The sequence below is a fragment of the Stegostoma tigrinum genome, chromosome 41 (genome assembly GCF_030684315.1).
Source record: "Stegostoma tigrinum isolate sSteTig4 chromosome 41, sSteTig4.hap1, whole genome shotgun sequence".
NCBI classification, from domain to species: Eukaryota; Metazoa; Chordata; class Chondrichthyes; order Orectolobiformes; family Stegostomatidae; genus Stegostoma; species Stegostoma tigrinum.
The window spans coordinates 17,233,958-17,251,448 of NC_081394.1; the positions used below are offsets into that span (position 1 = coordinate 17,233,958).

At 41.6% G+C, this 17,491-nt stretch overlaps 1 long non-coding RNA gene across 2 annotated transcripts; it reads left to right on the forward strand.

Annotated features, from left to right (window-relative positions):
* Positions 1-360: 360 nt before the first annotated feature.
* Positions 361-4,353, forward strand: LOC125448547 (uncharacterized). Of its 2 annotated transcripts, none has more exons than XR_007246727.2 (2): positions 361-546; positions 4,042-4,353. It is a non-coding gene; the product is annotated as an uncharacterized LOC125448547 (long non-coding RNA). The 2 variants fall into 2 exon arrangements; XR_007246728.2 differs by having other exon boundaries at positions 4,063-4,353.
* Positions 4,354-17,491: the final 13,138 nt, after the last annotated feature.

The following is a 17,491-nucleotide window of genomic DNA, read 5'->3' on the forward strand; positions in this document are numbered from 1 at the left end:
CAAAGGGCACGTAGCTGTCATTCAACTTATTGCGGCTCTCTGAGGGAACATTAATCATGTGGTCTTCATCACTCTCAAAATAATTTAATCCACTGAATTGAAATTTCATAACTTCTTTGGTGGAAAATAGACTTACATCTTTAATTTTTAACCCAGATCTTTGCAAGATCACATCATGTCCTCCAGCCATGCATTAAATGGACTGCTGATGTTCCTGGCTGAACTCAAGTATGAAGATTTGGAGACGAGCCAAACCACACAAGCCCACAATGTCAACACTGAAACAATGTTGATTGGGCCAGGCACTGAACCATCTGCAGTCACTCAGCTGAGAATCAGCTCACAGTAGTTTATTGCCAGAGAGCACAGCCACTGCCCATCAAGCACAGTTATAAAGGTAGAAAACTCTTTGAGTCTGTACTCAGTCTTTTGTCTGTCCAACTGCCTGAACTTCAGTCAGTGCAGTCACTATGATGGCGAAATCGCTGCTACTTTTTTTTGTGGCTTTTATTGTCGCTACAGAAGAGGCCAGTCTTTACTTGGCAGGTAATCTCCTGAAAATGTGTTCAATCTCTTGGTTGCCTGTGTCTGAAATGGTTTATTGTTTTATTAAATGACTTGTTTCCAGTAACAGTGAATACCTGTGATTGCTTAACTGTGACAGTAAGAAACATTTGGGCAATTAATGTAAAACAGTTCTGCTTGTAAAGGCCATGTCTAATGTGTGACTATCTGAGTGTGTAGGCATAGTACTGGTAGATTTTCTGCTCAAAGATGTTACATCACACCTCTGGAACAGGTGAGGCACTACTAGACTCCTCTTTAGCAAATGTTATGTTTCACTGAGCCAGTCAGACACAGCAGCGTAAATTAATAGCTGCCATTTAAGGTATAGACATCAGCCCGAGCATGAAGTGGGTTTGCAGAATTTGCAATTGACATTGGAGCCCAGGCAGTGAAATGGAAAAATATCCAAATTTTCCAACTAATACTACCTGATACACAGGGTGACGATTTACCATGCATGGAAGGACAAGAATGTGACATGTTGAGGCCCTTTCCCCCAGCCTCAATGTGTAGTCTTATAGATTCTTGGGAGCACTACCGAAAATGACCTTGTAACAGGGAATGGGAAAGAAGAAATATGAACATATGTAGATAACGTATTGTGTCGAGTTTTCTCAGCCACTGAATTCACTCCAACCTGACACTTTGATGAAGAAACCTATTGATCTCAGTGAGAAATGTGTTAAATATTTGTGAGTCAGTAAGCTTAGCTTGACGGCATGGTGGCTCAGTGGTTAGCACTGCCACCTCACAATGCCAGGGACACAGATCTGATCTCACCCTCAGACAACTGTTTGTGTGGAGTTGGCAGATTCTCCCCGTATCTGCATGGGCTTCCTCCGTGTGATGTGTAGGCTAGGTGGGTTAGCCATGAGAAATGCAAGGTTACATGGATAGTGTCTGGGATGAATGCTTTTTGGAGGAACAGTGCAGACACAATGTGCCTAAAATGCCTCTATCTGCACTGCAGCATTTCTGTGATCCTCAGTTAGCTGGATGGCTCTTTTGTCGTGCAATAGCACGGTGTAAGTTACCCACACCAGCTGAGGTCACCCTGAAAGCCCTGCCTTCTCAACTCTATGGTCGCCCTTGGGTTCAACTTACCACAAGTTGCCTCTTTGGAGTGAAAGACTGAACGTCCAGGTCAACAGCGATTTTACTAAAACTAGACATTGGAGTATCCTGAAGCTCTGGAAAAGAGAGTTCCAAAAATTCACATGATGTTTTGTGAGGAAATTTCTCCCAATATCAGATTTTCCCTCAGGCTGTCCATTTCTCTGCCAAATCATGCCCTACCCCATCCCAATCAGGAGAGGAACACAGAAACAAGCGTGTTCAACCATTCTTTTAGAATTATCCATCTCAGTATTCTATTTCAGCTTTCAAATATTTGATCCCTTTAGCCCTGTGAACTATATCTAACTCCTTTGTAAAAAAAAATCAATGTTTAGCACTCAGCTGCTTTCTGTGGCAGAAAATTACATAGACTCACCACACTCTGGGTGAAGAAATTTCCTCCTCGTCTCAGTCTCATAATAATGGCTCATCCCATATTGTTAGACTCTGACCCTTGATTCTGAACTCCCTTGGTCATTGGGAACATATTCCTGCATTTACCCTCTCTGGCCCTCTTAGAATGTTATAGGTTTAGATTAGATTCCCTACAGTGTGGAAACAGGCCCTTCAGCCGAACAAGTCCACACTGTCCTTTGGAGCATCCCACCCAGACCCATCCCCCTATAATCCACACACCCTGAACATTACAGGCAATTTAGCATGGCCAATCCACCTACTCTGCACATCTTTGGACTGTGGGAGGAAACCGAAGCACCCAGAGGAAACCCATGCAGACACGGGGAGAATGTGCAAACTCCACACCGACAGTTGCCCGAGGCTGGAATCGAACCCGGGTCCCTGGCGCTGTGAGGCTGCAGTGCTAACCACTGAGCCACCATCCCGCAGCTAAATGAAGTCTCTCACCCATTCCTCTAAACTCTTGTGAATATTGTCATAACTGACCCAGTCCCTCTTCAGACAGTTCTCAAATTTCCAAACCGTGTCAACTCTGGGATGTGCTAATATTCTTTCAAAGTTAGCAATCCATTCTTCATACAAACTATCAGTCGATCTTTTTTGCTAGTAAACCATGGATTGGTAGGATCTGTCATGTTTATACTTAACTGCAAGTACTTTTGTTCAATATTTTCAATGATTTATTTCACTGTTGTCTGTCATTTAAGTAGCACATTCCTTAAAATCATAAAGTCAATGCATAGAGGGTCATAGATTTATACAACACAGAAAAGACCCTTCAGCCCTTTGAATCTGGTCTGATCTATCTACACCAATCCCACTTCCCGGCATTTGGCCTGTAGCCTTGAAAGCTGGGGCACTTAAGTGTCTATTCATGTACTTTTAAAGGTTATAAGGATTCCAGTTTTAGTTACTATAACAATTGCAGTAAGGTTAGCCAGGTGGATCCACAGAATTTGAATTCCCTGACTGGGGCTGTTAACCTGGTCCAGTCAGAGAGACCTGGCTGACAGATATAAGCAGGAGTATCAGACATCCTGAAAGTTCGTTCTGAGAGTTGGCTCTGAGGAAACTGGGCAGACTCATGTAAATAAAGGGTGACTTCTTGACAGGATACTGGTCTCTGTGGGCAGATTTCATTTACTGTCTGTGTCATTGCATTCTAACCTCATCACCATGTGGGTGAAAAAAAGATTTCCTTAAAACCCAAAAACCTCCTGACTTTCACCGATGCCCCCGCCCCCTTGTTATTGACCTGCAGTAGGAACAGCTGCTTCCTATCCATCCTATCCATGTTCATCATAATTGTAAAATGCCTCAGCTATGCTTTTTCTCGCATTCATTGTTTAAGGAATGATGTCAAGACATTTTTCAAATCGTGTTATTACGTTATAGTAATTTTGTTGCCTACAATGGGGCAGGAATATGAGAACACTGAGTAACTGAATTCAAACAATTGAAAGATCAGCCACCAACAGCTTGGTGCCAGATTGTTCCAGTTCTGAGTTGGATAAACACATTGTTGATTGGTGCTAAAGTCCACTCTGAAGTTATAGGCTTTACCTTCATTAATCTTTGATTTTACTTAATCAGAAACAGACGTGTTTGTTTGATTTTAAATCCACACTGATTCTCCTTAAACAGCTCCGTACTCTTCAGTTGGATTTGTGTTACTCTGCTCCTGGTTATTCCAAGTGTACACAGCATCAGTGTCAAACTGACCTGCCTGGGGTTGTTAGAAATGTACTCTAATTGTGCTTTTGAGAAGGATATCACATTTTGAAGTTTGGTGGGGCAGAATTATTGGGTTGAGCTGTAGTTTGTAGTTTTATGAAACAGAAAGATAAAATGTGATGCAGAGTAAGTAACAGAAGTGCTGCTGACCTCATCAGTTTGGCACTGTTTTCTTGTTCTTCCTCCTTTAATTGCTGCATTTTTCAGATTCTAATTCAAAATTCTTAGAGCTCTGTGACTGGCCTGGAACAGTGTGTCGAAAGTACTCCTGCAATCCACAAGAGGAGTTTTTCCCACTGCACTGCCACAACGGGCTGGAATGCTGCAGACTGGACACAAAACCTGAATTCCAATGATGAGGTCCCATTGGCTCACACTCTTCCTTCTCACTGATTGAAGACCCTCACTAGAAGCAGGTGACGTCTTATGTTTTAGCTTCGAAGCACTGACTCTACGTCGCTGAATGAAGGCTGTATTCAGAAACAAAAATTAAATAAACTTTCCATCTGTGCTTTATCACTCTTTAAGGTTCATGTCTCTGATTTCAAGTATTTTGATTGGGGAATGAGGATAGGAGGGCACCAGTGAAATGTAAGGAATACAGGAGGAGGTCACTGTTGGGCATCTCTGAAAGTTGGAATCGGAAAAATGCTACTCCACATTTTAAGAAATTAAGGTGAATCAAGGTTACATGGATGTGGCAAACATAAATTCTTCCAAGACTATTTTGTTTGAGAATTTGGAGCCAGAAAGGAGGAAGCTGTGTCAATTGTTCATCCAGTTGTTAACTCTGTACTATTGTGAAGGCCTACTCCTCCAGCCTCTTGAAACCTCTACTTTAACGCACTGTGCAGAGGTTCAGACTAAAAATAAGTCCATGTTTTGAAGGATTATTATAATGTGTCAAACAGACAGGGAATGTCACTGTCCATTTATATGTTGTCAAGCTGTCAACAATCTTTTGTAAGTATTAATTCTCCATATCCCTCCTATCCATTCTCAAAAGTAAATTGTAGCCTTCATTCATCTGACTTCCCATCTTTTAGTGGGCATTGGATGTTATTTATCAGCAAAGTTCCAACAGTGTCCTGGTCACTTTGAACCCTCTGCCATTCCATTGGTTTGAAGTTTCCTGATGCAGCTGAGAGTCATTACAATTGAATTTTGAGCTGAACACACATACAAAGAACACAGGGAGGCCATTCAGCCCTTTGAGCCTGCTCCACTATTCTGTAAAATATTTTCCCCACATTTCTATAGCTGCATTCATGATCACTCTGAAGAACCCTCACTGTGCAGTGGATCTCCTCTGGAGCGTAAATTGAGTGAAATTCTAACCTATAGTATTGTCTGGGCACTGCCTGAAAGGGATTTTAACAGAGAGAGAGGCCAAAAGGAAGCCTTCCCTTTGCCTAACATATACACCGCTGCAGCCTGTTTCTAGATGATTAGGAGAAGTTGGACCAGATGCCAATGCTTGAAGAAAAGCAAATGAACAAAGAAATGCCTGAGGAACCGAATAATTACTTTGCGTCAGTCTTCACAGTGGAAGACATGAGTAATATCCCAAAACTTCAAGAGAGTCAGGGGGTGAAATTGAGTATGGTGGCCATCACCAAAGAGAAGGTGCGAGCAAAATTGAATGGCCTGAAGGTGAGTAAATCACCAGGCTAAAACCCAGAATTCTTAAGGAGATAGTTGAAGAGATAGTGGAGGTGTTAGTGGTGATCTTTTAGGAATTGCTCAAATCAGAAAGGGTCTCAGAGGTTTGGAAAATTGCCAACATTACTACCCGATTTAAAAAAGGAGTAAAACAAAAGACTGAAAATTACAGGCTAATTAGCCTAACCACAGTCATGGGTAAGATTTTAGAGTGCATCACAAAGGTTGAGATTTTTGAATACTTGGAAATGCATGGTAAAACAGGGAAACGTTAATCGGGCTTCATCTGTTAGAATTCTTTGAGGAAGTAACAAGCAGGGCAGACCAAGGAGAGCCAATGGATGTTATCTTGCTGGACTTCAAGAAGGCCTTTGACAAGGTGCCGAACAAGAGGATGCTGAGTAAGATAAGGGCCCATGGTGTTAGAGGCAAGGTGCTAGCATGGATAGAAGAATGCCTATCTGGCAGAAAGCAGAGAGTGGGGATGAAAAATTCTTTCCCAGGATGGCAGCCGGTGACAAGTGGTGTTCTGCAAGGGTCAGGTTTACTTTCACATTATACATTAATGACCTAGATAAAGGAACTGTGGGCATTCTGGCGTTTGCAGATGATACAAAGGTAGATGGAGGGACAGGTAATATTGAGGAGGTGAGGAGGCTGCAGAAGGATTTGGACAGGTTACACAAGTGGGCAAAGAAGTGGCAGATGGAGCATAATGTGGGAAAGTGCGAGCTAAAAACAATAGAGGAATAGGCTATTTTTAAATGGGGAGAAAATTCAGAAATCTGAAGTGCAAAGAAACTTGGGAATTCTAATCCAGGAATCTCTCAAGGTAAACTTGCAGGTTGAGTCAGTGGTTAGGAAGGCAAATGCAACTATGGGATAACAAGGTGTGGAGCTGGATGAACACAGCAGGCCAAGCTGCATCAGAGGAGCAGGAAAGCTGACGTTTCGGGTCTGGGCCCTTCTCCAGGAATTTTAGTGGAAATTTAGTACAACTCGCTTTGGATCCAGGGTCACAGAAACAAGATTCACTGCGGTTCAGAGATGGAGAACTGTTGGAAATCCATTATTTTATTATTCTCTGTGTTAGCCAGTTTTATTCTGCTTTCATAGATAATCATATCATAGAATCCCTACAGTGTGGAAGAAGGCCATTTGGCCCAACAAGTCCACAGTAATCTTCACAGCATCCCACTCAGACCCAACCCCAAGTAAGCAACCCAATCTACACATCACTGAACACTACAGGCAATTTAGCATGGCCAATTCACCGAACCTACACATGTGCAAATTCCACACAGCCGGTCGCCTGAGGGTGCAAACAAACCCGAGTCCCTGGTGTTGTGAGGGAGCAGTGTTAACCACTGAGCCACAGTGCTGCCAGTTGGTTGACACATTCTGAGAGTTTGGTCATCACCAGACTGTCACATCTAATTATTACTGAGGTGACCTCACAAAGACTGAATATATCACAACTGAAAAAGAAGATAACCTCAAGTTGTTGTCACAAAACTACACGGGTTTTATGATGCTTTGTACTTATGTAGCAACCCAGAACAAATTCAGAGAAGAGCTAAAGAATATTGTGAAATCTCTATGGAAACAAATCCTCAGTTATTTGCAAAGAATGCAAACAAAATAAACCTCTTCTTGCAGAACATCCCGAAGCTGAATCTTAATTTCACTTCTTCTTCTACAGTAGAATTCCATTTGGCTCTGTGAGTCAAAAGAAAAAGGCTGAGAAAATCCATTCCCTAGATCTTCCGCTGGACATTTGGTTTGGTATTTTCTGTTCTTTATGATTTGTTTTTGCCAGGTTACCGATTGCACACTCCTCAAAGGTAGCAAATTTCAAATATGTGGATCAAAGTCAGAAGCAATTGACCATAGCAATGTCGTCTGACATAAACAAACAACAAAGGCATTCATGACAGATACTGGGAGCAAGGGGCCAGTTTTTTTTAACTTAGTGATTAAGCAATCAAAGATCTTACTTTATTGAAAAGTCTCCAAGATATTTTGTTGTGACTATTACAAATCACTGACCACATGATTGGTCACAATTATCCTTTGAGAACTGGATTTGTGATCTTCCAACATTAAAGACAGGCTTTTAGTCATCCCCAGTTGTCACCATTGCATACTTTCTTTATCTAATTAATTAATGTACCATGTCTAAATGGCTGCTTCTTAACAAACTCAATAAATGATCTGAAAATTGCAATAAAACATCAAGTGTTGCAGCATGTTATGGGGGAAAAGACAGGAAAGTAGGGTTGGGATTGATCTATCAGCCATGATCTCATTACATAGTGGAGAAGGCCTGATGGCTGAATTGCTTACTTCTGCTATTACATCTCATGGTGTTGTGGTCTTCCATCGATCCTTGTTCCATTAGAGGAAAAACTTCAACATTTTGTTCCTCCATGTGATAGTTTACTTGTTTTGCCTAGGCTATTTCTTATCAATGTGAGTTTATAGTTGAAATGTTTAACTCATTGTGCAGACAAAATTGTCTTAGAGCTCTGTATAAAAAATAGAGAAAATGATGCTGTATAATGTTCTCTTCTGTGGGGGGTTGTTAACCGTAAAGATTTAAAGCCTTGGATTAATTTTCTTCTGTCTGCGTGGGTTTATAAACAACTCTTCCGTATGGTCCCAGCTGAGAGACATGTACAAGCAAAGCAACCCCAATGTTGCTATGAAAGCAATTGTTTGATAGGTGGAGTTATACACTGAGCCAAAATTTTTGTGGTTTTGAAATAAATAACTTTGCTGATCTTTAGAGCTTTTGTTGGCAATGTGAGAAGACAGGTTGGTGCTGCACATTTAAGGCAGAGACTCAGCTCTTACTCTCTCTTGAGACTGTCAGAAAGCCATCTTCCTGTGTGTGACTATGTGTGTATGCCTGTTTGTGTGTGTCTGAGTTGCTGGTTGTATGTGTGTTTAAAGTCTATGTGATTGATATGTATGTATCTGAATATGTGCGTTGAGCTATACATTGGACTTAAATATTTTCATGTCAAAATATGTTGATCAGAAGTTTTGGCATTTAACGCTCAATCCACTCCTGAACTGTTTCAACAAGGATTTTGTTGGAAAATTCTATCGGAAACAAATCCATTGCACAAGAATTGCTCATTCCTGCTTGTGCAAACTCCTTAAATTGTCTCCCACATTTCCTGCAACTTATCCCTCATACCCCCTCACCACAATAACAAACAAAACAGAATCCTCCTTGTCCTCACATACCACCCCACCAACCTTCGGATCTGAACACATCATCCTCCGACACTTCCACCATCTGCAATCCGACTCCACCACCAAATACACTTTTCCCTCCCCACCCTTATCTGCTTTCCAGAGAGACCACTCTCTCCATGACTCCATTGTCCTCTCCACACTCCCCTCCAGCCTCACCACACCCAGCACTTTTCCCTGCAACCGCAGGAAGTGCTACACCTGCCTCCATACCTCCTCCCTCACCCCCATCCCAGGCCCCAAGAAGACTTTCCACATCAAACAGATGCTCACCTGAACGTCTGCTAATGTGCTATACTGCATCCGCTGTTCCAATTGTGGCCTCCTCTGCATCTGGGAAACAAAGCGGAGGCTTGGCGACTGCTTTGCAGAACACCTACGCTCGGTTCTCACTAAACCCCCCCAGTCGTGAACCTTTTCAACTCCCCCTCCCATTCTGCAGATGATATTTCATCCTGGGCCTCCTGCAGTGCTACAACGAAGCCACCTGAAGTTTGCAGGAACAACAACTCATATTCCGCTTTGGAACCCTGCAGCCCAATGGTATCAATGTGGACTTCACAAGCTTCAAAATCTCCCTTCCCCCTACCGCATCCCAAAACCAGCTCAGCCTCCCTAACCTGTTCTTCCTCCCAACTATCGCCTCCTCCCACCTGGAGCCCCACCCCCATCTCCTACCTACTAACATCATCCTGCCCCCTTGACCTGTCCATCTTCCCTGGACTGACCTATCTCCTCCATATCCTCCCACCTACACTCATCTTTACCAGCTCCATCCCCACCTCTTCGTCCTGTCTGTCTCCCCTCCACTTATCTTCTACTCTATTCATCTTTTATCCACCTCCCCCTGTCTCCCTATTTATTTCAGAACCCCTTTTCCCTCCCTCATTTCTGAAGAAGGGTCTGGGCCCGAAACTTCAGCCTTCCTGTTACTCTAATGCTGCTTGGCCTGCTGAGTTCATCTAGCTCTAGGCCATGTTATCTTCCTAAATTGCTGAATGGTACAGCATAAAATTGCACACAATCCTGCTCATCAACTGAGAGAAAGCAGATTCCCCCAGTCCAATCCAAAACAGCAAGTATTCTTCACAGATTCACGGAAACTGAAGAGAGAGGCAGAGATAGGACAGTGAGATTAGACATGCAAAAAAAAGAGAGAATTGGACACACTGAGAGAGGGAAAGAAGCAGAGAGAGAGAGAGAGAGAGAGAGAGAGTCAGAGGTGGTGGTATTGGAGGGACACCTACTGAAAGGGAAAAACAAATGAATGGAAACAGAGAGGGGCAGAGAGTGAGAGACAAAGAGAGGGACAAGGGGGGAGACAGCGATACAGACTCAGGGAGAGATGCACAGTGCTCTGCCTGAGCAACTCTTCAAGCGAAGTAAGCTTTACATAGTGCAGTGCACCCTTAGTCCTGCCATTCCAACAGTGTGGTCCTAACTCGGTGCTAAGCCTCCAAAACTGCGGTACTCCCTCAGCACTGACGCTCCGACAGTGCAATATCACTTCAACACTGACTATCAGGCAGTGAGACACTCCCTCACAGCGGTCCCCCAGTTGTGCAGCACTCCCTCAGCACTGACCCTCCGACAATATGGCACTCCCTCATAACTGACCATCTGGCAGTGCGGCACTCCCTCAGTACAGAGCCTTTAACAGTGTATCAGTTCTGCAGTACGGCAGTATGGAGACAAGTTCGATTTCTGCGTGGAAGCTCCTAGAACAGGATTTCAAACAGGAGTGTTAACCCATGGGGCAGACTTGTATATTGCCATAACTCAGAAACAGTGCACAAATGCATTGTTTTAATATTAAAGATGCTGTTATTAATAGTTTTGTCCACATTAATCCTCCTGTGCACATTTTTGTTCAGCAAAGCATAACAGCTTATTTATAGCAAATATAAAACAGGATATTCACATCTCTATTAATTTATATTTGTTTCTTCATGTGAGGATTCTAATAGTGAGCCACCTGGAAGATCAGTGACTTAATACAGGAAAATTACGTTATTCTGAACATGCATGTGCAAAGTTTTTACTCACTACAGCCATAACCTGCAAAACAAAGTCATTTTGTATTTTTGATAACAAAGTGTGAAGCTGGATGAACACAGCAGGCCAAGCAGCATCTCAGGAGTACAAAAGCTTTTGTGCTCCTGAGACGCTGCTTGGCCTGCTATGTTCATCCAGCTTCACACTTTGTTATCTTGGATTGTCCAGCATCTGCAGTTCCCATTATCTCTGATCTCATTTTGTATTTTTGATGCCTATGGTTGCAATTCTCATAACAACTAAACTAAGCAAATAGAGGAGAATAAATAAATTAAGCATATAAAACCATGAATCATATGTACAAACAACAAAACTGCTGTAGAATCTAGACAAAGGAGTCATCTATTTCATTTTGAAAATTAGTTTTAAGAAACAAGCATCACTAAAAAGACCAGTGTGTATTACTCATTCATTTTCCTGCTGAAGAAGGTACTATCAGTTCTCCTGTTGAGTACAAAAATCATATAGAATCATAGAATCCCTACAGTTTGGAAAAAGGTCTTTTGGCCCAACAAGTCGACACCGATGTGATAATGTACCAAAGTTCTGTTGGCAGGGAATGTCAGTTGTTCTACTTTATATCCAAGAAGACATCACAATATACGTCCAGGCCAATGCAGTGTGGGATGTGGAGGATCCAGTCTGCATGATCCACTCATATTTCCAGATGGCAAAAATTATGAATACATCAATACGTAAATGGATGGTATGATAACAGGCACGATGGGGATAAGTCATAGCAGTAACCACAAATGGGTGATTATTGCTTTGGTCTGGAATTCTATGTGTTATTAAAGAATGGAATTGTTGGAGATGATATTGTTTCTGGATTACATTTCAGAGCAAAGGTATGGGGGAAGAGTGCTTTATCACCCTTTTCAATACTATTTTGATTGAGCCCCCTTTCTCCATCCCTCTCACTTGATGGTCTGTATTGGCCTTAAGGGGTTTTGCATGTAATTTAATCTAATGGAAAACACCGGTGATTTACTGTTTGTGGTTAATAGCTGTAGGTGATTTGGTGATGTGAAAAAATATTCAGTTGTGAGAGCACTTCTAGATATTAAATAAAAAGAGTGGAAGTATACAAAGACAGTGGACAAAGGAAGAAGATCTTAAGAAAGGTTGGATTTTCACATGGTGCACATTTAGGAAAGTTTGGAAAAGAAATGCTGGGTGATTAAAATAGTAATGGATAACCTTTGCAAATAATTGTGGGAGTAATACTGCTGTGAGCATGTGACAAAGTGCATTTAAATGTAATGCTGGAGGATAAATGGATTGTATGGGAGAGTAACACAAACATAGCCTTTCATAATCTCTAAAATGAGCCCAGAGAAATGATCATCTGTGGCACAGGGGTGTATTGCCTTAAATGAAGCACCATGATCTGTGCAATGATACAACTATCAGCTGAGAGCAGAAAAATGTATGTTAGACTTGTTGATGAAAAAAAATTTGTTAGGGGAAACCAAACTTGAAATGAGGTCAGAAACATTTTACGTGGAGCTGACATATTGGTTGAAAGCATTGACAGCTACAAATCTGCATTCCTTACTCAAAATCCAAAACAAAGCAATTGGCAGTTTGAAAGTGACCTTGTGGCTCATGTGGAGACAAATTTCCAGGAAAATGACCGAATGGAATGAGGACTGCATTTAAGAAAATGAATTCAAATGCCGTGCTTGAGGGCAAGGTGGAGAAATGAGTAAAGGCATTAAGATGGAAGGGTGTGGTCATTGATCTCAGAAAGGAACAGAAAGCAGTGGTATTTATGTAAATGAATAAGATGCAGATTGAAGTAATGATTACAAAGAGCCACACAGAGTTTAGGTGACAACAACAGATAGACAGTGTCTCAGAATTACTGAACCTTGGTGAATGTCAGCGATAGCATTTGAAAACAACACATGAAAGGTGACTTGTAACATTTTCATGATTTAGTTATCCTTTTGCTGCAGTGAATCACAAACCAACAATTTCTTGCGAGTCAACAATGGATGTAGTGCCCACAATCAAACATTCTAATGGAAACAGAGAAAAATAGAAAATGGCAGCAAGAGTAGGCCATTTGGCCCTTCAAGCATGCTTCATCATTCATTATGATCATGTCTGATCATTCAGCTACACAGATGTTCCTGTCTTTCCCCCATATCCCATGATTCCTTCAGCTCCAAGTGCCATATGCAGTAATGATGCTAAGAACATATATAGCACAACATATTGAATTTTTGAAATAGAAACAATATATTTCTCATATGAAATTGCATCTCACCAAATGTGGGATCAAGGAATCCTAGTAAAACTAGCATCAATAGTGATAGGGATAAATATTCTTGAGATGGAGCTCAGTTCCAAGACATTTCTACAGGAGCTCCTTGCGGCATTGTCCCAATATTCGGCTGCTTTACCAGTTCCTTTCCCTCCATCATGACGTGACAAGCAGGCATGTTCGTGGATGACTGAACATAATGGAATACCATTCGTGACATGTCAGGTACTGAAGCAGCTCAAGTCCAGGTACAAAAATACCTGGATAATATCCAGGATAAGCTGAAAGTTTGCAGGTTACATCTCACCAAAATGCCTGGTAATGACCATCACCATCAAAGGTATCTCCTCACTGTCCCTTGAATTTCAATTACCATTGAGGAATCAGTGATGATCAGTCCCCTTGGCCGTTAGCTTTGATCAAAAACTGCCTTCACTATGGGAATTCAAGAACAGGAAGGAGGATGGGAGTCCTACAGTAATTAACTCACCTCGTCAGTCATCAAAGCTTGTCCACCATCTATAAGGCACAAGTCAGGACTATGAAGCATTACTCCCCAGGTGTCTGGATCAGTGTGGTTCCAACAACACAATTACACCATCCCAGACAAAACTGCCCGATTGTTTGGCAGAACATCTACAAACATTTACTTCTTCCAGTATCAAGCATCCATGCAATGTAGAAAATTTCCATGGCTCTATGGGCAACAGGTTGCAATCCCATGGCCACTATCATCTACAAATAGATGGGCATAGGATACAACTGAATACCAATACCTGCCAATTCCAAAACACTCACCACCCTGGCGGTGGAATTATATCTACACTCCGTCACTATCATTGGGACAGAATCCTGGAACTCCTCCATAAACAGTTGGTTTATCCACACCAAATAGATTGCAATTGGTTAAAGAGAGTAGTTAGGGATAGACAGTGAATGGTGGTCAGACAGTGCAACCCAAAACCCTTGAATAAACCACAAAAATGCCCCTGTAAGGTGACAATGAGTACGCAAGAAAACAAAAAAGTGAAGAGAGCTCCAAAAATTAATCTGCTTAGCTGCAAGAAATTCAAAGTAATTATGATTTTTTTCTTGGGCCATTCACACTTTCATGTAAGTATATCACTTAGTCGTATATCAGTCATCCCCTTCTTACAAGCACAGTAGATGTATGTCAGCATAGAGAACAAATATCTAGATAACTCAGTCAAGATCACTAATGCTCAATGCACGACAATAAATTTCATTTGACTTCAAGTTTACGAGTGCCCAGTCTTCAACAATAATTTTGACACAAAATTTTAAGAAGGCACTGAACATCACACATGACTATTGCACTGCCACATAATATCCAATCCTGATGACAAACTAATCTGTCCATATTTCAGGTGTTTTTATTTCACATGGTAGATGAATTGTAATTTATTTACATTCCTCTTCAGTTCACTGAATACTGACTGGTCTTGAACTTTTAATCCCCGTTAAAATTTACAAAGAGATAATTGTTTTTATTGAGGGAAATAATGCGGCAAAACAGAACTGAGATGAGACACAGAACAAATCGTAAGTGACTCAGAGATATTAAGAACTGCTGATGCTGGAGTCAGAGACAACACAGTATGGAGCTGGAGGAACACAGCAGGCCAGGCAGCATCAAAGGAGCAGGAAAGTTGATGTCAAAGTGTGGAGCTGGATGAGCACAGCAGGCCAAGCAGCGTCTCAGGAGCACAAAAGCTGATATTTCAGGCCTGGACCCTCTGATGAAGGGTCTAGGCCCGAAACGTCAGCTTTTGTGCTCCTGAGATGCTGCTTGGCCTGCTGTGTTCATCCAGCTCCACACTTTGTTATCTTGGATTCTCAAGCATCTGCAGTTCCCATTTATTACAGGAAAGTTGATGTGTCGGGTCAGGACGTTTCTTCAGAGAAAAGAAATAGAAATGATGAAATGATTCACCTTCCACTTTCTACTGTGCGAACATGTGGCACTTGTGTTGGAGACTTCCTGCGAAACAAATGTTGTGCAAAATAGAAAATTGTACGCTTTTCACGAAAATATTCTGTTGTAATAATAATGGCCTGGAACAGAAATTCTACTTGTTAATGTTTTATTGATAATGGAAGTTGTTTTTTTAAGTATTAAAAGCAAATTTATTACTGGCTGGCCACCTTTCATATTCGGGATTTAGATCAAGTACTTCAGGTAATGAGGGTATGAGCAAATACAATTATCAGAACTTAAAGACATAACTTTAACAGTTTTAACCTATCACTTGCTTTGCTACCTTGTCAAAAAAATCAACATTTGAAGCTATTTAGGAGCAGAGTTAAGTTGGTGGATTCTATGAGGTTTTCTTCATTGAAGTTTCAGTATTGGAGGTTTAAAACCACTCCTCTACTTCAGAAAAAGAAAACAAGTTTTTCATTGAACAAAAGTGAGAAACTAACACAGAGAAAGATTTTTATCAATGCAAAATATAAAACACCAACATTGTCTGTGTAAATATGTTTTGTAATTATGTTTGGTTGACATAGAAATATTATGAATCAACTTTGTACAGAGCAACATTATTTAAAATCACCTGGCCACAAAGAATAGTAGTAAACTTCAAGGAAATAAGTTGAACAATGTACTTACCCTTCTGATTTCATTTTGAAGGACCAATGCGCTAATCCCACTGATAAAATTTAGACAAAGAAGAGAAGCGACCCTTATGCCAGCTATGTCTTTGGTGTTTATCTTATCCCTGGGGTTTTGTTTGATCTGAGAAGGAATCATCTAGTGTTAATGGTTGCATTATCTACCTACAAAGCTGGCAAGAAAGAAACATAGTAGGTTAGATTACCTACATTGTGGAAACAGGCCGTTTGGCCCAACAAGTCCACACTGCCCCTTGAAGCATCCCACCCAGACCAATTCCCCTATAACCCACACTCCCCTGAACACTACGGGCAATTTAGCATGGCCGATCCACCTAATCTGCACATCTTTGGACTGTGGGAGGAAACCGGAGCACCCGTAGGAAACCCACGCAGACATGGGGAGAATGTGCAAACTCACACAGACTGCCGCCTGAGGCTGGAATTGAACCCGGATCTCCGGTACTGTGAGGCTGCAATGCTAACCACTGAGCCACCATGCCACCCTAATATCATTAGGCCTGTAATTATCAGCCAGCTAATGAAGTGGAACTTGGTGACAACTAAATTCGTTAGTTAATCTTGAATATATACGGCTTCTGTGATGGTGAACATACAACTATTGTAAATTGTAAAAATACTCTGGTTCATATGTCCTTCACAGTCTGTCCTGCATGTGACTCCAAAGCCACAGTAACATGGTTGACTCTGAAATGCCTTCTGCAATGGTTGAGAAAGCAACACAGTGCCACGGCAATAGTGGCCTTTGTTGTGATGCCCACGTTCCACAAAAATAAGAAAAGAAACAGTGAGCTCGTGGTAGAGCTTCTGTGTTCTTGGGAAAACCAGACATTTAATTGAGACTTGTTAGATGTAATTAGCATTCTAATTGTTCTATTATTAATTATTTGGGTGGCGTGAACTTTTTTTGCTTTGGCCAGAATTTATTTCCCATTCCTATTTGACCTTGAGAAGGTTTTAGCGAGCTGCTGTCTTGATCCACTGTAGTCTGTTTGGTGCAGGCGCACCGAAAAATTCTCGGGATGGGGTACGGCTGCAGACGATCTTGAAGGTGGGATGTTTTGATGCATCTGCTCCCTATCTGCTTCTAACTGAGAGTGGGTAAGAGTTTGGAATATGTTGTCTCCGGACTTCTGAAATTCCTGCAAAAAACCCAACTGTCTAAGGAGCCTTGACTCTCCCAGAGATGTGGTGCAAACTTCTGTCCACAATTACAGGCTTTCCTTTAAATATGGAAAAAAAACAAAGGAAATCAAAGCTAAATCATGCATTGTTAATGGACTGCATGTAGTGCAGGGAAACAGATATTTTATAATAGATTTCACCAGCGAACCTGCAAAAGGAAGAATTCGTACTTTGATTACTTGTATAGAGTTATAATACCAAAAGAAATAGGAACAGGAACACATTTTGGCCCTTCTGTCTTGCTCTACCATTCAATAGGATCATGGCTGACCCGACACTCTTCAAGTTCACTTTGCTACTCTTTCCCATTCCCTGTAACTGTGTCTAAGGCTGGCACAGTAGCTCAGTGATTAGCACTGTTGCCTTGCAGCTTCAGGGACCTGGGTTCAATTCTAGCCTCAGGTAACTGTCATTGTGGAAGTTGCATGCTCTCCCCATGTCAGTTTGGGTTTTCTCCAGGTGCTCTGGTTTCCTCCCACAGTCCAAAGATGTCCAGGTTAGTTGGATTGGCCATACTGAAAATTGTTTGCAGTGCTCAGGAATGTGTAGGGTAGATGTGGG